Genomic DNA, 25431 nt, shown 5'->3' on the forward strand with positions numbered 1-25431 from the left:
TTCTCACCTTCACAGATGACTTAAGCAGATATGGGTATATCTACTTAATGAAACATAAGTCTGAAACATTTGAAAAGTTCAAAGAATTTCAGAGTGAAGTTGAAAATCATCGTAACAAGAAAATAAAATTCCTACGATCTGATCGTGGAGGAGAATATTTGAGTTACGAGTTTGGTGTACATTTGAAACAATGCGGAATAGTTTCGCAACTCACGCCACCCGGAACACCACAGTGTAATGGTGTGTCCGAACGCCGTAATCGTACTTTACTAGATATGGTGCGATCTATGATGTCTCTTACTAATTTACCGCTATCGTTTTGGGGTTATGCTTTAGAGACGGCCGCGTTCACGTTAAATAGGGCACCATCAAAATCCGTTGAGGCGATGCCTTATGAACTGTGGTTTGGCAAGAAACCAAAGTTGTCGTTTCTAAAAGTTTGGGGCTGCGATGCTTATGTGAAAAAGCTTCAACCTGATAAGCTCGAACCCAAATCGGAGAAATGTGTCTTCATAGGATATCCGAAGGAAACTATTGGATACACCTTCTATCATAGATCCGAAGGCAAGACTTTTGTTTCTAAATTCGGAAACTTTCTAGAGAAGGAGTTTCTCTCGAAAGAAGTGAGTGGGAGGAAAGTAGAACTTGATGAGGTAACTGTACCTGCTCCCTTATTGGAAAGTAGTACATCACAAAAACCAATTTCTGTGACACCTACACCAATTGGTGAGGAAGCTAATGATGATGATCATGAAACTTCAGAACAAGATACTACTGAACCTCGTAGATCAACCAGAGTAAGATCCGCACCAGAGTGGTACGGTAATCCTGTTCTGGAAGTCATGCTACTAGATCATGTTGAACCTACGAACTATGAAGAAGCGATGGTGAGCCCAGATTCCGCAAAATGGCTTGAAGCCATGAAATCTGAGATGGGATCCATGTATGAGAACAAAGTGTGGACTTTGGTTGACTTGCCCAATGATCGGCAAGCAATAGAAAATAAATGGATCTTCAAGAAGAAGACTGACGCTGACGGTAATGTTACTGTCTACAAAGCTCGACTTGTCGCAAAAGGTTTTCGACAAGTTCAAGGAATTGACTATGATGAGACCTTCTCACCCGTAGAGATGCTTAAGTCTGTCCGAATCATGTTAGCAATTGACGCATTTTATGATTATGAAATTTGGCAGATAGATGTCAAAACTGCATTCCTGAATGGATTTCTGGAAGAAGAGTTGTATATGATGCAGCCGGAAGGTTTTGTCGATCCAAAAGGAGCTAACAAAGTGTGCAAGCTCCAGCGATCCATTTATGGACTGGTGCAAGCATCTCGGAGTTGGAATAAACGCTTTGATAGTGTGATCAAAGCATTTGGTTTTGTACAGACTTTTGGAGAAGCCTGTATTTACAAGAAAGTGAGTGGGAGCTCTGTAGCATTTCTGATATTATATGTAGATGACATATTACTAATCGGCAATGATATAGAATTTCTGGATAGCATAAAGGGATACTTGAATAAGAGTTTTTCAATGAAAGACCTCGGTGAAGCTGCTTACATATTGGGCATTAAGATCTATAGAGATAGATCAAGACGCTTAATTGGACTTTCACAAAGCACATACCTTGACAAAGTTTTGAAGAAGTTCAAAATGGATCAAGCAAAGAAAGGATTCTTGCCTGTGATTACAAGGTGTGAAATTGAGTAAGACTCAATGCCCGACCACTGCAGAAGATAGAGAGAAAATGAAAGATGTTCCCTATGCTTCAGCCATAGGTTCTATCATGTATGCAATGCTGTGTACCAGACCTGATGTGTGTCTTGCTATAAGTCTAGCAGGGAGGTACCAAAGTAATCCAGGAGTGGATCACTGGACAGCGGTCAAGAACATCCTGAAATACCTGAAAAGGACTAAGGATATGTTTCTCATATATGGAGGTGACAAAGAGCTCATCGTAAATGGTTACGTTGATGCAAGCTTTGACACTGATCCGGACAATTCTAAATCGCAAACCGGATACGTGTTTACATAAAACGGTGGAGCTGTCAGTTGGTGCAGTTCTAAACAAAACGTTGTGGCGGGATCTACATGTGAAGCAGAGTACATAGCTGCTTCGTGTAACATCCCAAAATTCTAAATTTTGGAATGTTATATTAAATAGATACATCTGATTGCTTGTTTGATTGATTGACTGAAAGTGAGTGAATTCGAACTTTTTGAAAGTTAAATGAGAGGGAATAAAAGGACTTTCCCAAACTTTCATATTTGCTTTTATGATCTCCATGAATTCAAATTATTTTCAAAACAAAACCCTAGAGAGAAGATGACATGACTTCTTCCATTTAAAATGAAAAGGGTGTTTGAAAAATATTTGAATTCCATTGGGAAATATTTTCCACTTCAGAAACTTTATGCAACTCAATGATTTTCACGAGAGAAGATAAATTGACTTCTTCAAATTATGAAATATGAGTTGGGAGTTTCAAAGGATCAATTTCAAGTCCTTTTGGAATTAATTTTCAATTTGGATTTATTTGAGTTTTATTCAAATTATTTTTCTCCAAAAATAAAATACATGGAAATTAGGGTAACATGATTCCCTACATTAGAAAATTGGAGAAAAATTAATTTGAAATCATTTTGGTATTTTTAAAATGATTTTAGTTGGATTTTAATAGACCAGTAGCACTCTTTGAATTATCTGATTTTGTGTGTATTTTATTTAATGCTAGAAATATGTTCATGTCGTAGAAAATCTTTTTCTGAAAATTTTGATATATTATATGCCTATATAATATTTTATTTTGTTTTGTTTTTCTTTCTTTCTTTGTCTGTGTTTATTTAAAAAAAAACTCACTCCACCGAACTGGGCCGGCCCAGCACCCAGCCAGGCCAAGGCCCAGCTCCGCACCGCCTCGCCCGTCGTCCCCGACCGGGACTCCTCCCGGAGTCCGGCACCGCGCCGCCACCGCCGCCTCCTTGGCCCCTCGCCTCGCGCCTCTCCGCCCCTCCATAAATACCGGAGCCCGGCCCCGGGCCCCTCTCTCTCTCCTCTCCCCGCAACCGCCGCCTCCCGCCGCTGCTTGCTGCTCGCGCCGCCTCGCCTCGCCCGCATCTCGCCGCTGCCGCCGCTAGCTGCTGCTGCCGCCGCCGCCTCGCCCCGTGCCGCACCACCGCGTCGCTCGCCCGCCGGAGCCGCTGCTGCCCCGCCACCGCGCCGCGCCACCGCCACCGCGCCGCTCTCCGCCGGCTTGCCTCACCCCGCTCGCTGGAGCCGCACGGCCCTCGCCGGAGTTCAACCTCGCCGCCGCCGGTTTTCTCTCGAAAACCGCCAAACCACTGCGAACCGGTATAAACCGACCCCGGTTCTTTTCTTTAAGTTCGGTTTTTTTTTAAAAAAAACCTAGACTAGATCTGTTTTTTTTGGTTTTATTAAACAGCGAACGTCCACTGTTTTGATCTTATAATCGAGCGTTCGTTATTTAGTATTTTCGTTTTCTGGTTATTTTCGGCCAGGGACCTATTCGTGATAAATTTCTTCACAGTTTAGTCCCTGTACTTCAAACGATCATAACTTTTTACTCATTAGTCCAAATCCAACGAAACCAACGCCCACGTCTTCGTTATGATCTCCTCTATCCAGTAATCCAACCCAAACATGTTTTTGAAAATTTTAAAATTTGAATTAGAGCAGATTTGAATTCAAACTTCGTTTGATCATAACTTGAGTTTCGTAGCTCCGTTTGAGTTGATTCTTTTTGCAAATCGAAGCGCTTGACCTAAACATTCTAATAAGGCCAAATTCATATAATTTTGGTACTGTTATAAATTGTTTTATGTTGCAAGAGTTATTTGCTTGGTTTCGTTGTTTTCCGATTTGTTTTCTTCGTTCTTCCCGATCTTTTGAGTGATTGCTTATGTGTGGTTACTATTGCTTGCTTACGATAGATTGACCGGAGTGTGACGAGTAGAGCTATCAAGATTTTTGAGTGCGAATCATCTTCATCAACATTGCAGGCAAGTTCACACTTTGATCATACCCTTTTCTACAACCCAGTTTTATTGCACTAGATCAATCCTCACACATTGCATGATTAGGATCTAATTAAATTGTGGGATGGGAAGTAGATGAGGTAGTACCTATTACCTGTTTATTATCAAACCTTTGGGAGTTACTTCTACGTTTGCTTATTATGCCATGCTATGCTAGTAGACGTGGATTGGGTGAGTGATATCCATGACAGATGTGAGATTGATATTTAATGGTTTACCTAAGGTGGCAACTTAAACACACATCTGGGTGGGTTGAGGCACCTGATGTCTATCAGGACTTGCCTGTTTTTATTTCGGACCGCCACCCAGGCTCAAAGGGATCATGAGATTATTCATACTAGAAACTTCCGTGTGCAGCCACAAGCCATTATGGGCTCTGGCATAGTTGATTAAGTCGTGCGAACTCTTACGGGTAGACTAGCAGATGTAGGGGGAAGTAGGTGTACCGGTCTACCCACATGTAAGGTGCTAGCGCTTCTGAAAGACTGTGTCTCGGTCATCCGTCTTCTCAAACACCCTGCAGTGCGAGAAACCAAACGGAGGCGATCGAGTCTTGTGGGGAAAAGTGCGCAAACCTCTGCAGAGTGTATAAACTAATCATGATTAGCCGTGTCCCCGGTTATGGACATCTTGAGTATCTAGTTCTTGGATTATCCTGTTGATCTCATCACGTTACTTTAAATGAATATTGTTGGGTTTTAATGATGATGCTTAATTGGGATTGAGAATGCTGTCAACCATTCTCAATGTTCAACAACCACCATGATAGTTAATTAAAATGTATTCCTTTGCAGTAGGGAAAAATTGGCTTTACGCAAAAACCTTATAACCATAGAGCTTTTCCACCAGCCAAATATGCATGTAGTGATAGTCTTTATTCATCATTCTCTATGGTGTGAATTTGCCAGTACATTCAATGTACTGACCCGTTTCGGGCTGCAACGTCTCATGTTGCAGGATTATCTTACGACGAGTAAGTGATACGTTAGGGTTACGATTTCTACACTCAACTTTGTCGTTGGTGTTGATGGGAATCCACAACCTTGTTGCTTCCGCTATATGGATTGAGGTAATAGTATTTACGTTACTTTATACATGTGATTTACCTCTGTTATAAATCCTTCGAGTACTGCGTGTGTCAGCATACCGATCCAGGGATGACACTTAAGCACAGAGACTTGACCCATTCGGGTCGGGTCGCTACACTTCGGAAGCAGCAAACGAAGGAGTCTGGATGAAGGAGTTCATATCCGATCTAGGTGTTAGTGCATCGAGTCCAATGAAAATCTTTTGTGACAATACTGGTGCAATTGCCTTGGCAAAGGAATCCAGATTTCACAAGAGAACCAAGCACATCAAGAGACGCTTCAATTCCATCCGGGATCTAGTCCAGGTGGGAGACATAGAGATTTGCAAGATACATACGGATCTGAATGTTGCAGACCCGTTGACTAAGCCTCTTCCACGAGCAAAACATGATCAACACCAAAGCTCCATGGGTGTTAGAATCATTACTGTGTAATCTAGATTATTGACTCTAGTGCAAGTGGGAGACTGAAGGAAATATGCCCTAGAGGCAATAATAATGTTATTGTTTTATTTCCTTATATCAGGATAAATGTTTATTACTCATGCTAGAATTGTATTATCTGGAAACATAATACTTGTGTGAATACATAGACAAACTAAACGTCACTAGTATGCCTGTACTTGACTAGCTCGTTAATCAAGATGGTTATGTTTCCTAACCATAGACATGTGTTGTCATTTGATTAGCGGGATCACATTATTAGGAGAATGATGTGATTGACATGACCCATTCCATTAGCTTAGCACCCGATCGTTTAGTATGTTGCTATTGCTTTCTTCATGACTTATACATGTTCCTATAACTATGAGATTATGCAACTCCCGTTTGCCAGAGGAACACTTTGTGTGCTACCAAACGTCACAACGTAACTGGGTGATTATAAAGGAGCTCTACAGGTGTCTCCAAAGGTAAATGTTGGGTTGGCGTATTTCGAGATTAGGATTTGTCTCTCCGATTGTCGGAGAGGTATCTCTGGGCCCTCTCGGTAATGCACATCACATAAGCCTTGCAAGCATTGCAACTAATGAGTTAGTTGCGAGATGATGTATTACGAAACGAGTAAAGAGACTTGCCGGTAACGAGATTGAACTAGGTATTGAGATACCGACGATTGAATCTCGGGCAAGTAACATATCGATGACAAAGGGAACAACGTATGTTGTTATGTGGTCTAACCGATAAAGATCTTCGTAGAATATGTGGGAGCCAATATGAACATCCAGGTTCCGCTATTGGTTATTGACCGGAGACGTGTCTCGGTCATGTCTACATTGTTCTCGAACCCGTAGGGTCCGCACGCTTAAGGTTTCGATGACAGTTATATTATGAGTTTATGAGTTTTGATGTACCGAAGTTAGTTCAGAGTCCCGGATGTGATCACGGACATGACGAGGAGTCTCGAAATGGTCGAGATATAAAGATTGATATATTGGAAGCCTATGTTTGAACATCGGAAGTGTTCCGAGTAAAATCGGCATTTTACCGGAGTACCGGGAGGTTACCGGAACCCCCCGGTAACCTAATGGACCTTAATGGGCCTAGTGGAGGAAGAGGAGAGGTGGCCTAGGGGCTGCCGCGCGCCCCTCCCCCTAAGTCCGAATTGGACAAGGAGGGGGGCGGCGCCCCCCTCCCCCCTTTCCTTTCTTCCCTCTCCTCCTTCCCCCCAAGTCCTAATCCAACTAGGGAAAGGGAGGGGAGTCCTACTCCCGTTAGGAGTAGGACTCCTCCTGCGCGCCTCCTCCTAGGGCCGGCCGCACCCCCCCTTGGCTCCTTTATATACGGGGGCAGGGGGCACACCTAGACACACAAGTTGATCTCTAAGATCGTTCTCTTAGCCGTGTGCGGTGCCCCCTTCCACCATAGTCCTCGATAATATTGTAGTGGTGCTTAGGCGAAGCCCTGCAACAGTTGAACATCAAGATCGTCACCACGCCGTCGTGCTGACGGAACTCTTCCCCGACACTTTGCTGGATCGGAGTCCGGGGATCGTCATCGAGCTGAACGTGTGCTAGAACTCGGAGGTGCCATAGTTTCGGTGCTTGATCGGTCGGGCCGTGAAGACGTACGACTACATCAACCGCGTTGTCATAACGCTTTCGCTGTCGGTCTACAAGGGTACGTAGATCACACTCTCCCCTCTCGTTGCTATGCATCACCATGATCTTGCGTGTGTGTAGGATCGAAAGTATGTCTAGAGGGGGGTGATTAGACTACTTGACCAAATAAAACTTAACCTTTTCCCAATTTTAGTTCTTGGCAGATTTTAGCTAATTTAGGACAAGTCAAGCAATCATCACATAATTCAAGCAAGCATGCAAAGAGTTTATAGGCAGCGGAAAGTAAAGCATGCAACTTGCGAGAATGTAAAGGGAAGGGTTTGGAGAATTCAAACGCTATTGGAGACACGGATGTTTTTCCCGTGGTTCGGATAGGTGGTGCTATCCTACATCCACGTTGATGGAGACTTCAACCCACGAAGGGTAACGGTTGCGCGAGTCCACACAGGGCTCCACCCAAGGGCAACGGTTGCGCGAGTCCACACAGGGCTCCACCCACGAAGGGTCCACGAAGAAGCAACCACCCACAAAGGGTCCACGAAGAAGCAACCTTGTCTATCCCACCATGGCCATCGCCCACACAGGACTTGCCTCACTAGCGGTAGATCTTCACGAAGTAGGCGATCTCCTTGCCCTTACAAACTCCTTGGTTCAACTCCACAATCTTGTCGGAGGCTCCCAAGTGACACCTAGCCAATCTAGGAGACACCACTCTCCAAGAAGTAACAAATGGTGTGTAGGTAATGAACTCCTTGCTCTTTTGCTTCAAATGATAGTCTCCCCAACACTCAACTCTCTCTCATAGGATTTGGATTTGGTGGAAAGAGGGTTTTAGTGGAAAGCAACTTGGGAAGGCTAGAGATCAAGATTCATATGGTAGGAATGGAATGTCTTGATCTCAACACATGAGTAGGTGGTTCTCTCTCAGAACATATGAGTTTGAATGGTGTGTGTGTTCTGATGGCTCTCTCACCGAATGAGAAGGAGGTGGAGGGGTATATATAGCCTCCACACAAAATCCAACCGTTACACAGTTTTCAAATCTCGGTGGGACCGAATCAATAAACTCGGTCGGACCAAAAATGTAAACCTAGTGACCGTTAGTGATTTTCGGTGGGACTGACATGCAACTCGGTAGGACCGATATAGTTAGGGTTTGGGCATAACGTAATCTCGGTGAGACCGATTACACAAACTCGGTGAGACCGAATTTGGTAATTAGCTAACCAGAGAGTTGGTCAGGCAAACTCGGTGGGACCGATTTGCTCTTTCGGTGAGACCGAGTGGAACTCGGTGAGACCGAAAAGTTACAAAGGGGAAACACTGAGTTTACATTGCAATCTCGGTGGGACCGATTCGCTCTCTCGGTAAGACCGAAAAGTTACGAAAGGGAAATAGAGAGTTTGCAACCCCATCTCGGTGAGACCGAGATCCTTATCGGTAGAACCGAATTGCTAGGGTTTGGCAGTGGCTAATGACAAGTGAAACTCGGTGGCGCCGGATAGGAAGGATCGGTAGGACCGAGTTTGGCTTAGGGTTTAGGTCATATGTGGATATGGGAAAGTAGTTGAGGGTTTTGGAGCATATCACTAAGAACATGAAGCAAGAGGCTCATTAAGCAACACCTCATCCCTCCTTAATAGTATTGGCTTTTCCTAAAGACTCAATGTGATCTTGGATCACTAAAATATAAAATGAAGAGTCTTGAGTTTTTGAGCTTGAGCCAATCCTTTGTCCTTAGCATTTTGAGGGTTCCACTTTCACATCCATGCCATGCCAATCATTGAGCTTTCCTGAAATAATCATCTTTGAATAGCATTAGCTCAATGAGCTATATGTTGTTATGAATTACCAAAACCACCTAGGGATAGTTGCACTTTCAGTGTGCGTAGAATTTTTTTTGAAATTACTACGTTCCCCAACATCCAAGACTTTTATTTCTACACAAAAATAACAGCATGGCAATTTTGCTGAAAACAGCGTCAGACCGGGTTAGTTCCATTCAAATCATGCAAGTTAGAGTCCAAAACAAGGGCAAAAGAGTTTGGAAAGTAGATATGATGGAGACGTGTCATGCCTTAAGCAAGATGACATGATGTAGACAAGATAAACATATGTATGAAATAAATCCCATGTTTTTACCCTTAATAGCAATGACACATGCGTGGCATGTCCCTTTCTGTCACTCGGATTGAGCACCGCAAGATCGAACCCATTACAAAGCACCTCTTCCCATGGCAAGATAAATCAATCTACTTGGCCAAACCAAACCATCAGAGAAGAAATACGAGGCTATAACAATCATGCATAAAAGAGTTCAGAGAAAACTCAAATAATATTCATGGATAGATCTGATCATAAAGTCACAATTCATCGGATCCAAACAAACACACCGCAAAAATTCATTACATCGAATAGATCTCCAAGGACACCAAGGAGAACATAGTATTGAAGATCAAATAGAGAGAAGAAGCCATCTTGCTACTAACTATAGACCCATAGGTCTATGGCAAATCACTCACGCATCATCGGAGGGCATAAAGGATGATCAAGAGCCCACTCCGTGGTCGAATCCCCCTCCAGCAGAGTGCCGGAAAAGGCCTCCAAATGGGATCTCGTGGTCCTGGAACTTGTGGCGGTGGAAAAAGTATTCCGTGGACTCCTTTGTTGGTTTCACAATTTTAGAGAATTTATAGAGGCGGAGTTAGGTCAAACGGAGCCACATGGGGCCCATAATATACCAAGGCGCACCCTGGTGTCTTGTGGACCCACGGTCCATGGTTTGGTATTCTCCCGAAGCTTCTATTGTCTCTTTTGTCCAGGAAAAAATCTCTAAAAAGTTTCGTGGTGTTTGAACTTCGTTTAGTACTGATATTCCGCGAAACCAAAAACAAGCAAAAAACAACAACTAGCACTGGGCTCTAAGTTAATAGGTTAGTCCCAAAAAATTATATATAAAATTGCTTGAAAGTGTATATAAAACTTTCAAGATTGATAATATAATAGCATGGAACGATCAAAAGTTATAGATATGTTGGAGACGTATCATGGGCAACCTTCCAAGCAGAGTATTTATACTTCTGATCAATTACTTAATATATCTGAACAAAATTGGGAGCATTGTGTCACGACCGGGTCCCGGGAGGGGCCTTGAATCTCTGCACTTTGTGTGTCGGTCCCTGGATCGATATCTGGCACAGACAGTTAGTGATCAAATGCCAAGAATACATCACATGTCATAGTATTACATCGCAGATCCATTGTTCCACAATACACACCTACTTAGGTCGTCGGCTAGCTTGCAACACAATCATGCGGCAGAGATAATATTCTGGTCTTGTGGCGTCCATCAACTCACAGGCAAGAGTTGAGTATAACATTGTAACCCTACTTCGTACTTTCCCCTTCGATTTGGTAAACTTGCAACGTGATACGTTGCAGCCACTAGGGTCAATACATTGAATGCATTGGTAAGTCCACGGTTCATTGGAAACTTGTTCACCTACATGCACTTTGGCTGGTGGGGTTCAAGGCTCTATGCAGAAAATATAGTTTTGCCCTATTATTTTAGTAGTGGTTTACTCTAATAGCTGGACATACTTTCTCACAAAATTGTCCGGGGTAGATCATATCACGCGATCACCCATAATGCAATTTGAGTATGTGGGCTCCCGTCTCACACGGTATTGCCAACCTTCCTAGATAATGTTACTGGCATCACGCCAACAATATGAGTTGGTCCACCGCCCCCCCTTTGGTTCCACCATTGTTTTTAAAAAGAAGAGGTGATGAGATTAAGCTGACAATTCTCAGACCTCGAAACCGCTCTTCATCGTTGTTGTTGCAAGCATATCACCTCGTGGGCCTCCCTTATCGCCGATCCGCCACCTGTGTTTGTGGAGGCCGGTCCAGGGAAGCTTGAGATGATCATGGTGGCAGCCAGACTTGGCCAGATGGGTCGGCCCGGCCCAGCCAAGGCTAAACGTGCCTGTCACAGTAGGACCCACCAGGACACGCTTACTAATCAGGCCGTGTCGCGCCCCAAGCCCAGGCATGACCCCTCTAGCAAACGAGCCAACACACAACACGTTTGGCCGGTGTGGCATAGTGCTCTTTGGCCTAATGGCTTGTGTTTTGGCTCGGTTTTGGGTCTATTACCTTTCCCTAATAATAAAGTGGTTATTGCTTTTGCCCGCTCATCATCGCTAATTATGTGTAAACCCCGTGTGTTTTTTGTTATTCAATCCACAGTCTGTTCGGTTTTGTATACGTCTATTCGTCCATTCAGTTTCGTATACGTTATTTCCAGCTTCATGTTACATCGGCCATAATTTTTGTTATGAGCCAAGAAAATATTACTCGGTAATCGACCTTACCATCTGTTCTCCTGCCTTACAAATTCTTATGCATGTGCTAAAATTCAGATACCAATGAATAGTCTCACCCTATTTGTTTACATAAAATCCTACTAACTTATATACGTTCCTGAGTAACAAGATCAACAAGCCAACAAAGAGAGGATGAAATATGGTTCACATTTAGCCAGAGAAATGAAGAAAGGTGTGTAATACAGAAAAAATTGGAGCAAAGAGGAGATTCGAATCACCAATCGAACATGAGGAAATAACAGAGGGGCATCTCTAAAAAAAGAGTCGATCCAAAGATACAGAAAAAATGGCCATTTGAGTCGATCTGAAGAAGGAGAGAGTCAATATGTACAAAGATGGAACATAAAAATAGGGAGACGAGGGATAAGATCGAGAGGAGTGGGTGCGAGGCTAGGGTTAAGAAGGAGGCGACCCAACCTGGGCCTTAGGTAGGACGGGCCTTGCAGGTTGGGCTTGGGCTGTCTCTCCTCAATTCTTTTTCTCTCTTCTATCCCATTTACAGAAAATAGAGAGAAGGAAAAAAGAGGAAAAAGAAAGAGTCAGGGTGGTTGGAAAATTTTGAAACCTTTTATGAAGATCCTAAGATTTATAGTTAGCCCACCCAAAAACTAGACGTGTGAGTTAGAAGTGCCAAAAAAATCATTAAATGATGAAAGAATTTGTGTCAAATTTTGGAGGCCAAGCTTGAATTAGAAAAGGGGGGGTTTGGGAAAGGTTGGAATGGAATTGAGAAAAGCAATAAAAATAAAACAGAAGGACGCCTCAAATTAAATTCTAAAAATGTTCATGATCAATCGTTCAAATTACAAGGTGTACTTTCGGAATGCTTTTCTTTAAATCAATTGTTGTTTCTAGCACCGATTACAATTTTTTGATCAAATAAAGCATCATCATTACATCAAAAATTAAATAATGTTTTTCATTTTAGCCTATGCTAAGAGAGTCAATTATATTTTTTCCCGTTGCAACACACGGACATTTTTGCTGGTAAAAAGAAAACGGATGTGCGGGCCTGACATCGCAACGCCGTGTGCCGGGCATGGCCTGTCTAGGCACGTGGCGTGCTGGGCCAATGATGGGACAAACACGTGTGCTCATGGGCCAGCCCGAGGCCCGTGGCTTATTTGGGCAGGTTTGGTGCCAGCGATAAATTAACCATGGCCAGGTTTTTACCGGCGCTGCTCCCTGTTCTCCTGCAAGCTCGTGCCGGGAACCAGATGCCTGATTCTGCGAGTGGTCATGCAGAAAGAAAGATTCTGGCATTATTCGTTTGATCTAAAAACTAGGACTACATTGCGCGGTTACACTTGTGTGGGCCGGTTTGACTGGTCCAGTCCAAGAGTAGAAGACATTCCATGTGCAGAGGGATTAATTCATACTGGCACTAACTGTTACTGTACCTACTACTAGTAGATGCAACTGTGGGTCGTGCGTGCTCCTAAATGAACAAATCAATGCACCCCCACGAGCAGTCCCCGGTGCTGTCAGGGTGACGAATCGAGGATTTGCCGAAAGCGAGTGCACATGAGAGATCCACAATGGAACGGACTCCCGCTCCTCCCCCCTTTGGCCGCTTGCGTAGGCCATGAGAAAGGCCGAGCGGTGCGGGCATGGTGGCCACGCAACGCGTGCGAAGCTAGCCTAGCAGCCCTAGTAGTCCCAGGGAAGCGTCGTCAGCGGCAGCACAGCAGAGCAAATCATTCATCCGATACGCGCGCTTCAATGCGAACCAAACAGAGCTCTCACATTGGCCGCCCGCGGGCAAGCAATCACCACCCCCGGCGGGGCCCTGGCCCCCCTCCCGTGACATGACCGAACATAGCACAGCCCCTGGCCCACGGCCCGTCCCGCATCGGCGTCTCGGCCCCCGCGCACCCGCTCCCTCCTACACTTCGAGTCCTCGACACGCCGACAGGTGGCCCCCCGCCGATTCCCGTCCCCGTCTCCGGCCCCGTAGCACGGCAGGAGCGCGGAGAACCGCCGCGCGATTGCACGCCGCGGCGCTTCCCGGGATACGGCCGTTACGGAGCAGAGCTGGGCGCCACGCGTCGGCCAGCAGTAGGCCACGCCATGATTAGCAGCCACGTAATGGCGGGGGAAGCGACTTGGCCACTGTTTCCGTGAGGCAGCAAGTCAGCTCTAGCCTCACGTCCATCTATCCACTCATCAGCTGTCCGCCCGTAGCAGGGGGAGAAGGGAGGGGAAAGATGCGTACGAAAGCCGAAAGCGCAGTACTGGGCGACGGAACAACTCCTCCTGCGGGGTTATGCTTTTGTTGTTACGTACCCCTACTTACTCTAGGGTTCGCTCCCTCTCTCGTAGAGCCAGCTTAGCGTGACTAGCTAGCATCGGCTTGCATATTGCATGCATGCAGGCAGACGAAAGCCAAGCAAAGCCTTGATGAATGCGCACAGTGGCAGGACAGTGGCGAGGGCGAGGGCGCGGGCCCGTCCAGCAGTCTCACTTTACGACTGTGCTCCTCCTCCATCTTCCATGCGAGCACATGCAGGCGCAGGGTGGGTACGTGCATAGAGCCGCACGCTTTCGCCCGTTCGGACACTGTCGCGTGGGACTCGACGGTTTTTTCGTCGGTTTTCTTCGTACAATGGCTTGTAGCAGCGAAGCTCGAATCTTGACCATTCCATTCCTCCGTGGCTCCGCCAGTGGAATAGCAATGGGCGGCAGGAAGTTTAGGCATATGATCTGAACTGATATTATCGTCAATTGATGTTTCCTGCTCCTACGTCTTCGTACAACGGCTTAGTGAAGCTCGAATCTTGACCACTAGATCGGAAGTGCGCCCTGGCGCACCGGTGCCTGGCTCAGCACAATGACCCAACGTATAAAACTCAAATATAACAAAGCATTTTGTGCATCCAAAGAAAATCAGAGCAATCACTCAAGCTAAATTTATTTTGTACATATCACAAACAGTAAGTAATATAGTTGTTGCCTAGATAACTGAGTTTAGCATAGAGCATACAAATTAATGATATACCAGAAGCATGGTATAGTTGTTCCCAAGACAACTAGCCTTGAACTTTACTACAAAGCATAAAGGCACAAAGTGTACCAAAAGCAAGACATAGTGCTTGCTCAGGACAACTGACTTGAATTGGACTGCATCAAGTTCAGTACAAAGCGTCAAGACATAAGTTCTATAAAATATAGCCAAGAAGTTCATACTGGCAAGCATAAGTGTCAGATTTTGGAGCTGCTCATAAACATAATGAGATAACAGACAAATTGAGAACGAAGCTTTGGAAACATCGATAATAGTAGGACATTTGTCTTTGTTAATCAAAGAACATCTACTGTAGCTTGTAGTTAACCATTACTGAGAACTCCTACTTCCTCCTTCCAAGTGAAAAGGTTATTTTCTGAGACGAAGCTAATGCAGATAGTAGTGGCCAATACTTGAATGACTTCACCTTGCTAATGATAATATGGAAGATCTACAAAAACAATATAATTAGCTAATGAACCTAAGCACTATGCAAACTATACAAAATTTAGATAAATGGAATACTGAGATTGAACACAAATTAGTAACACTGTGCCTGTAGAGCAAAGTGCAGAAGATTGTACTTCACAATTCAGACATCAATGGTAGCCACCATGGGCTCTATCCTCTGAACTACGTTGATTGAGGCTTTATTTCTTTCTAATTGCTTTGAAGAGTACCTACATCTTTATAACGCCTTTATAAAGAACCAGTGTTCGCACTGTTCATGTAGGCCAGTAAAAGAAAGGTTCATGTGACACTATAATAAGTAGTTAAGAAAACAGACTGAATCTAAAATGCAGCTAAATGAATGCAATAGAAAAAGTTACCATAGCTATTTCTAAATAACTGGATATGAAAGAGAAGTAGCACAAAGCAACACATATGGCCTTTTGAAGGAGGCAAGTGCATCAATGCTACCTCTGAATATAAAATTAGGCATATTGGGGCAACATATTTCTGTAGAAAATTGAGGTGGTGTTCTATATAGAACAATAATTAGATCGTGTGAGCCTAGAGCAAGAGCTTTACACCAATAGTAGGCAACAAAACTACTCCCTCCGATCCAAAATGTTCAAAACTGCGACACCTATTATGGATCAGAGGTATTATAAATCAGCATGATCAACTTATAATGTAGGGTTCTGCATCCATTTTAAATGACTCAACAACATACAGCTAAAATATACCGATTTGTCATTGTAGAAGTACACAATTCGCATAAATGACAAAAAAGGAATGCACATATGTGCATTAGAATCAAAGTGGCCAAAAGTGAAGCACGGAGACACTTTATTTTCAAAGGAGGTGAAATTACCTTGTGAATCACTGGCACCACCCTAATTCAAGCTATAGGAGCATAGGGCCCTGAGCAAAAGAAGAAAACACAAAAGATTTAGTTAGTGGCCACAAGAGGACAAAGAAAGTAAACTGCACTATATATTGCTAGCTATGACAACGTCCAAAATATAATTAAAATCTAACGATCAGATCCACTTGTACATGTTTGGGCTCAACGGATCAGAGAACATATAGCGCAGTACATCTCCGTGTTTTTTATAGGAGTCCAGTAATTATATGAATAAAAACAGACTAACCGCTACATGGATTATCCGGGCAAACCGGCACATACATCGACTCTGCGAAAACTATGTTTGGGATAGAAAGGAGAACAAAATGAAAGCTCAAGAAATCATCACCATTCCCCATAAGAAGCCTGCTCCCTCACAACAACATAGCTGGAATAAAAAATATATCTAAACGAAGAGTAGACATGTTATAGAGATAAAAGTCGCAAAGAAGTGAATATATCTTTTGAAACTAACAATACAAATAGAACCAAGATAGAAAGTTCAAGACATGTGAATGTATCTTTCATGACAATGTTAAACAGAAGCCACTTTCCCAGATTTCATTGCGTACTGAACCAAGGCACACACATGGACATACACTGGATCCAACTTGTCTATTTATCAAAAAAGAAAGTAGTAGGAACGTCTTTAAAGAGAAAATACCACATCACCAAACACCAAATGCTTAAGCTTGAAAAGGTATGCATTCATCCACTGTTTACAATCGATCCTACCAGGAAGAAACATTTAAACAAAGTACATCAAGCGCTGACAAAAATATAGGAGCATCTATTCTAAAAAAATCTGAATGCTAACTAAGATTTTTTAAAGGAGTGAAAATCTAGTATGATACATCACATCTTAAGTTCAAGTGTAGATAATTTGATATCCAATATAACAGAAGCTTTAGTTAACAAAGATCAAAGGCATGAGCTTGAGTTAGATGATTCTAAAATAAAATCAAGATGCGTTAGAAATAACTCGCATAATATATACCATACAGAAAATATACACCTACAATTTTTTTAATTGGCCAACAGTACAATAAAACAAAGAGGAATAATCATTACTGGTCAGAATGATTAATCAACAAAAAGTGCGACTCTAGAATTTGAATTGTGATATAAAGCACAACATCATCATCTTTCTCCCTACTATTACATTTGGATTGTGTGACTGCAAAATAGGCATCGTAATACAACAAACTGAAACAATGCAAAATAATTACACAGGAACAGAACCTTGGGTGTTGGCTAAGACTTCACGCAAAAAACACAGGGAAGAGATAACTCACTGATGCCGAAAACAATAGGATAATCACCACATGAACAAACAGAGATGCACAATCTAGGTTTTTTGGTGCCCAGTTAACGATGCATGTAGTAGGTAATACAACCAGGTCCCTCATGTAGATAAACACCAGTTTTCCTATCAAATCAATAATGAAATTGCAGTAAGTGGCAACAGGAAAACCTATGCTAGTAACCAGGCCAATACCTCAATGTGAAGTGCAAACCTGAAGCATCATCTGACCATGGCGACTAACGGAGCGACAAACTAATTAATTGAGGCATTTTCCTGCACTCAAGAGGCAGTCAGGAGATAAGAGAAAGCAACACAAGAACAAACAAATGCTAGAAGAGCATGTAAAGCATGCATCCATGAATAAGATGCATTGAAATAACAGCTGGAACCTGAGTACAAGCAAGGAAAATATTAGAATGCAATGAGGCATGAATATTAGAAGGTAGCACATGCGCACATCAAGACAGCAAAGAGGTATACCTAACAAAGGCTAAACATAAGCGGAGAAACCTGATCTATAGAAGTATAGAAGAGAGACAGCCACCCCGTGTAAATTTGAGCACAACCAGGATCTATAGAAGTGACCAAAATGCTAGGTCCTACCAGGATCTATAGAAGTGACCAAAATGCCCAATTCCAAATGCCAAGCAAGCACAAAAATAAAGGCAGGGGATAATAGTTTTACATGCTAGGCTTCTACCAATAAGAGAACAAAAAGCAGATACATCCATTGTCCAAACAAAATCTAACAGTCGCTTCATACAGGAAGAAATGTAAGCCTAAGCCTGGAAAGCATAGAAGAGAGGGGGAGAAGGGGACAACCTGCAAAGAGGTGGTCGAAGATAGAGCACGACAAACTGGCCAGAATAACGAGCACCTGTAGACAGCGGACCAATCTGCAAGGGGAAAAAGAGGAAAAGGTACAACCATGGATGAGCTGCAGTTAACCAGAATTTAGACGGTCCAAAACAAAACCATGGATGAGCTGCAGTTAACCAGAATGAGAGGGGGGGGGCTCACCACAATTGTATTGGGTGGGAGTTGAAGAGGGAGGTAGGGATGTTGGCCTGCTCCTCTCAATGATATCAGATATAACCTTTCATCTCAATGTATTATTTAGTTATGTTACATGCAGAATGAGATACAAAAAGAACATGTAATATACAAAAAAGAGAATGCAGCAACATCGGAAAGAAATGCTAAAAGGGAACATAGAGCAGAAAACCAACCCAAAATGCAAGCAAGAATCTTTAAAAGGGAACATAGAGCAACATGAGCATGAGGCATAGAAAAATGGGGTCACCTTAAGATCAAGAATCAGTGGCCCTCTCCCAGTTCAAATCAGATGGATAGAACCACTATATAAATGGGGTCACCTTAAGATGAAGAATTAGTAACCAGCAAAGGAAGAATGCACCTTTTTGGAATTTTAAAGTAGCAAGACATTAAAAGTTCTCTTTTGCCTTCAATACTACACACATTAGGGGAGGTAGCTGCAGTTTTATTGCATAGTGGGCTCAGATTCGCCTTTTCTCGATCATATAACCTATCCCCATCATCTCTTATCACCAGATCAATCTGTTTACACAATGGAGCTGCCCTGGTTATCACTCAACAAGAATGACCATCCAAGGACAGATCAATAGGTATCACAGGATCAAAAAGGATTCTAGAGACAACATGGAGGATCCAACTTGATGCCCACAGGTGCCTTGATTGCTCAAAGGCACACTTATTCCAGCCACAGTTAATCATCATCGCCCTAGCACGAACGCCAGCCACAGACAAAGCGAAATGGCGAGAATGCCCCCGGTGGGGCAGGCTATTTACGCGCGGTGGCATGGTCGAGGTGAAACTGTTCATTCCAGCAGTAACTATTTTTTATCCGACGGACGAGGTCGTTCCAGGGCTCGATCCGACGGCTCGGATCGCATCAAGCGCGCAGATCCAACGGCCAGGAGCCCAAATCGCTGAGGAGCCGGAAGGAGAGCTTCTATTCTTATCTCTGGATGGCCATGTCCCATACAGTAGCCAAAGCAGAGGAGAAGGAGGAAGATGGAGCTCACCGAGGGAGGTTGTAGCCGAGGCAGTACTCACTGCACGCCGGGGTTGCACGTGAACGCCGTCCAACCGGCAAGGAACCGCTTCCTACACCGCACATCCACCACGCGACCGCGTCGGAGTTGCGCCTTGCATCGTCCCGCCGACGAGCACGAACGCCACGGTCACATAATTCTCCTTGAAAACCACATATGCACACATGCTCTCATCTATTAGTATAGTTATACATAGAAATTGCTAGTTGCTTCAAACCAAAAAAACTTAATTCACGCATTCATTGCCCCTTTTCACACAGAATAATGCATCAAATCCTATGACTCAGAAGTTGTTGATCATAACAGGCCATGTCGCTCGTCTTGACACCAACGTGTGTTGTTAATGAGACCAAAAACTATATTAAACGACAATGGCCTATCTTTTCAGTAAACTAATTACCTAACCAGCAGTCATTTCAATTTATCAATTGAAGAATTCCCCAAACAGAAATTGAGGAGCAAGAGGAAGTTGGAGATCACCGAGGAAGGTTGTAGCTGAGCCAGTAATCAGTGGGCGCCGGGGTTGCGCCTGAACGCCATCCAGCCGGCGAGGAACCACTTCCCTGGACATCCACGCCGCTACATGAAGTGAAACTCTCCTGGCAAAGCAAAGTAAAATCTTATGACCAAATGTAATGGAAAATATAAATCAATTCCTTACCTACTGCATTTTGTGAACCAGAATAAGTGAGACCATATCTAGAGTATCATTCTCATGTTCGCCTTGGACAGAGGTTAATCGACGTGGTGTATTGAAACTCAGTACTTAATACTCCAGTTACATGTCAGTCCTAGACTCCTAGTGCTTGGTGATGCTCACGAATGAGGCAGGGGTGCGGGCAGCACCGTCATGGCTCACATAGGCACAACCCACGTGCTACCTATGTTAAACACTGTGGAGGAGAAGTGGCAGATGTGACGCGCTAGCTGGACGGACGTGGCGGCAGTGGGCAACAACTGTAGTACTAAAAGAAAATCAGCGTTGTTTAAGGTAGTAACAGCCACGGTCGAAAATAGTAAGTTTTGGTAATTATAACCCGACTACTTGTACACAATCAGACAAAATCTAGAAGGACCATCTAGCCAAACCATAGAAAGTATATATTCATGTTATCACCTGAAACCAAAGTTCCATGGAAGCATTCAGTTCAATGATAAACCATGCCATCTTGATTCATGCCTTGTAGGTATATGGAAAGGACCAAACAAGGATATCTCACAATTTAGCCCTCCCTTAGTGTGAGCCTCTCCTGCATATGCAGTTTTGAAATAAAGAAAATTAGACAAATGCACCTTTAAATATCGAGTTGTGCATAATTCTTATTGAAACAAAAGAAAATATACTTCGCGAGAAGTAAAATTAATTAGTTACATTCTGACATATGTAGCTAACAGGCATCGTTAAAACAATATATTTCTATAATGACCAAAAAGGGTATATGCATGTATGGAAACTATCAGGAAGGTGAGTTTAGAAATCGACAAAAGGAAATTCAAGCATATTTAATTTTAAAAGAAGAAAGAACAAAATCTGATATTTCTTCTGGAAGTGTGTGTATAACAGCAGTACACAAAGCTGTGAATTGGAAAATTAAGGATTATCAAGTAAACATAACACTGATTGCCATCATGAGCAATGTCCATCTCTCTGGACTCGGAAAATATAATGCAATCTTGGTAGCACAAATATACACGCAGAAAACAAAACATGTGTGGATCCTTCTATCAAAGGTTACAGAAAAAACAATTTGAACTCACTATGTTACTTAGAAAATGTCTTGGTAAGACATATATACAATATTTATGAAGCCCTCTAGTTTGATAAGAAAAACAATGGAGGAGCCGAGATTTAGTGATCCTTTAGCATGGAACTAAATATGAAGGCATGGGTATGACATAGAAGCCCTCCTTCCACTATATGTTTATCCACTCGAGGGGAAATGAAGATAGACAAATTCAGCACCTAAATGATCATATATAAGTTCAGTTTGTTTAATGAACCTTTATATTGCACTTTTTATCCCTAGGTAAAATGAAACATCTGTAAAAAACCACAATAAAATTATATTAACCTAAGGAACTAAATCAAAATAATTAACCAAACATAAGAGTTCTAGGTATACGGCAGGACATATACTCTCTTCATTAGACATAAGCAAGCAATCCAACAAATACAAACACAAGAATCAATCCCGCGAGGGGCGAATCCACTGGCCACGGGAGAGAAGGGTGGGGGGATTGGGAGAAGGTGGGGCCTTGCAGCGATGGGGAGAGGGTGGGGGCGCAGTGGCGGTGGTTGTGGACGACGGCGATGACGCCGGGGAAGTGAGCGTTGGGGGTCAGGCGGGCAGGACGAACGAGATGGCGGCGGCGCAAGCGCCCACCACCGTCTGCTGCCCCTCCAGACTCGAGCACTCCGCGGGGTCGGAGCAGGAGGGCTCGGGAGTCGCCGCCGTGCCCGGGGACCAGCTCGCAGACGGGGAGGGCGGGCGCCCACTCGCCGCCGCCTTGCCATGCTGCTGCTCCTCCCCGCTGCCGCCGCCGTGGTGCTCCTCGTCCTCCCTCCGCTTTTGGGGAGGGGGGCTTTGCTGCGGTGGATCTGGCCGGGGACCAGCTCGCGGACAGGGAGGGCGGGCGCCCACTCTGCTGCTCCTCCCCGCTGCCGCTGCCATGGTGCTCCTCGTCCTCCCTCCGCTTTTGGGGAGGGGGGCTTTACTGCGGTGGATCTGGCCGCCGACGGCGCGGGGAGGCGGGTGGCGGCGACGGCAGCGACGATGTGGGCGGGAGGAGAGGAGGCGTGCGGGAGGGGAGGCGAGGGGAGGGGAGGGGAACGAGAGAGGGGGAGGGGAGGCGCGCGAGAGGGGGAGGGGAGCCGGCTAGGTCATCTCCTCGCGGGCCGGCCCTTTTATACCCCGTGCAAGTGATATGACGAAAATGCCCCCGGCGGGGCATGCTATTTACGCGCGGTGGCACAGTCGAGGTGAAACTGTTCATTTCGGCAGTAACTATTTTTTATCCGACGGACGAGGTCACTCCAGGGCTCGATCCGACGGCTCGGATCGCATCAAGCGCGCAGGTCCAACGGCCAGGAAGCCCAAATCGCCGAGGAGCCGGAAGGAGAGCTTCTATTCTTATCTCTGGATTCCATTCCTCCGCGGCTCCGCCAGTGCCCGGTAGCAATAGGCAGCAGTAAGACCTCCCCCAATGCAAATGTGCTTAGATGAGGTGCTAAGCATATTAAAGACCATATCAACTCAAGTTCACAATGCAACAGTGTTAAGCTTTGAGCATTTAATTAGTTGTAGACTCATAATTGTGATTCCACCTAGGTACACGTGCTTAGCACCGTTTCTTCCTCGAGTCATCATACTACTCTCTCTCTTCTTAACTAGCATGTCACATCATATTTTTTGTTTAGTTGGTAACCTTAGCACCTGTACAAGGTGGAGCATTGGGAGGGGCCTAAGTTTAGTCAGTAAGTTTAGTCATATGAATTATTTTCATGATACAAGTTAGTACATACACATCGACTTGATAAAACAGAAAAAAAATATTAAACCACTAGCCTTTGCACAAAGAAACGCGAGTAAGATGAAAAAATACAATCAAGACTAAAGAATCCTCTGACCTTGACACCAACATCCGTCACATATTTCTGACAACACCACCGTAGTCATCAAAGGACAAAGGTAGACACGTCTTCATCGCTGATATACAGTTTTGCGGGCCTCCAAGGTGGCTGACCAAAAACGATGTCATTACCGTTGAATGAATCAGACCAGGGCAACACCCCAGACACGCCATGAAACTCCAAATCTCACATCCTCGCACGACTAAAACGTCGAAGGAGAAAACCATATTTGCCATCCATGAATCACGAACCCAACACATGATCCAACATCTTTCAGATGCCATCGATGCAGACTATAATATGCATCCCTCCTGGACTACCTCCCAAGCTCCATGCCGGCATTAGAGCAAACATCGTCGCAACGGCGGATCCGAGGACACAAGTCCACCTCGAGGATTACGTCGCCGCCACACTATCCGTGCTTGAACAAACTGATTTTTAAATCTAGCCCCAACTATCGGACGGATCTCCTCGGTGCGAAAGGATCTGGAACTTCTTTACTCAGCGCCGCCGAATCCAAGATGATGAACAACCCCCAAAAAACATAAGCTACTAGCGCCTAATCTAAAACTACACTGTCTACACGTGTAGATCTGACGACCCCCCTTACCATCGATGATCGAGGTCGTCGGTGGAGGGAAGCCACCAGAGGAATGCGGCGGAGGAGCTCTCCTGGTGGCAGCTAGGTTTAGTCGCCCAGCCCAAGAGAGAGAAACTAACTTGCATTTAGGCACACGACCTGAATTGATATTATGGTCAATTGATGTTTCCTATTCCTACGTATTATTGACTCTTCAATTTTCACTAACATACAAAGTTATTTTAACATGATCCCTCTTACGTTCTATTTTTACATGAGAGGTAAGAGTATATGATAGACCTAAGCCGTTGATCTCATTAACTGGTGGTCTGATCAACTCTTACCCTCATACCTCACATGTAAAAAGAAGAGGTAAGAAGGACCATGTTAAAATTTATCGTACATTAATGTTTCCTACTCCTATGTACTCCCTCTGTCCGAAAATAAGTGTCTCAAATCTATACAAAGGAGTTTTTTAGCCCCCGAGCTCATATGAGCTCCGGTGAACAGTAAAATCGAAAAATATTGAAAAAAATCTGATTTTTTTAGCGACAAACATTGACAAAAGTTTTCAAAGCTTGCAAAATTTCATGGTGAAATAACATTTTTAGAAGTTATGGCTAAAAAACAAAATCAATGCTCCAAAATGTCATTTCCAACAGCATTTTGGAGTGATGATTTTTTTTGCCATGGCTTCTACAAATGTCATTTCACGATGAAATTTTGCAAGGGTTGAAAACTTTCGTCAATGTTTATCACTATTTTTAATTTTTTTCAATATTTTTCGATTCTACTGTTCACTCGAACTCATTTGAGCTCGGGGCTAGAAGAGTACTTTCACTCAAGTTTGTACTGATTTTACTACAAAGTTATACTAAAGTTGACAGTGGTGGTGCCAGAAATGTTGTCTTGTGTAGTCAAATATATAAATATGTATAAATTTATTCCAATATTTATACACTTATATGCTAGTTTCGTCAAAAAGCTGGGTACTCAATTGACTACCCAGCTTGTACGTGGCTTCTCCAGTCTTCACTGAAAGTTGAGACACTTAGTTTGAGATAGAGAGAGTATTTTCTATGTACTGCTTACACTAAACTTATCACTATGTTTACGACGGTTGACTCCTATACGTATTCCGATTGACGATATTTACTATTTATATGATGGTTTTCACTATGTATTTTCACTACAATTTTCTCTCTAGTTATGTAAGCGTACTGTATTTTTTTTGTGAACTGCATATTTGTTTAGTGATTCGATCTCACAACAATATGCAAGCACTCAAGGAAGACTTCCATCTCAACCTGAAGTTCACCTACAAACTTAGAGAAGGTATTGTCTAAAATTTGAGTGGTCAATATTTTGTTAAACTAAGTGAGCCATAGCCTATAGGATCTCATCCAATACTAAAACGATTGCATGTTTAAGCGAGCATGTGTGACTAAATGTTTAGAAACATACAATTAAACAGCCGTGAATTGCAGCTCTTACTTTTCCCTATCACTGCAAAAAAAATACACTTCCGTGATGATATATGTTTGTCACAGTAGGTAACATTTTCTGTCATGTATGTATATCCATGACGATTTTATGAAAGAAATCAAGATAATCATACATGTGCTGTCGTAGAAGTGTTCTATGACAATATCAAAATTATCATCATGGAAGTGTTCATTTCCATAATGATAAATAACACGTCATGGAAGTGTTTTCGTCAAGGGTAACCAACACGTGACATCCACCGTAACGGGTCAGCGTTAAGCTACCGGGTCCTATTTTGGATCCGATAACCCGTTAACAACCCGGACCAATAGGGATTTTCCACGTGTAAAATCCTTATTGGCCGAAGGAAACACGTGTTAGCTTGTCA

General features: G+C 43.7%; 1 long non-coding RNA gene across 3 annotated transcripts; it reads right to left on the minus strand.

Annotated features, from left to right (window-relative positions):
• Positions 1 to 14660: 14660 nt before the first annotated feature.
• LOC125545284 lies at positions 14661 to 18147 on the minus strand. Of its 3 annotated transcripts, none has more exons than XR_007299973.1 (5): positions 18074 to 18147; positions 17463 to 17524; positions 17241 to 17374; positions 15913 to 16676; positions 14661 to 15045 (listed from the first exon to the last, which is right to left on the minus strand). It is a non-coding gene; the product is annotated as an uncharacterized LOC125545284 (long non-coding RNA). The 3 variants fall into 3 exon arrangements; XR_007299972.1 differs by having other exon boundaries at positions 15913 to 15962; positions 17444 to 17524; XR_007299971.1 differs by having other exon boundaries at positions 17444 to 17524.
• Positions 18148 to 25431: the final 7284 nt, after the last annotated feature.

This window comes from Triticum urartu, chromosome 3, assembly GCF_003073215.2.
Source record: "Triticum urartu cultivar G1812 chromosome 3, Tu2.1, whole genome shotgun sequence".
In the NCBI taxonomy this organism is placed as follows: Eukaryota; Viridiplantae; Streptophyta; class Magnoliopsida; order Poales; family Poaceae; genus Triticum; species Triticum urartu.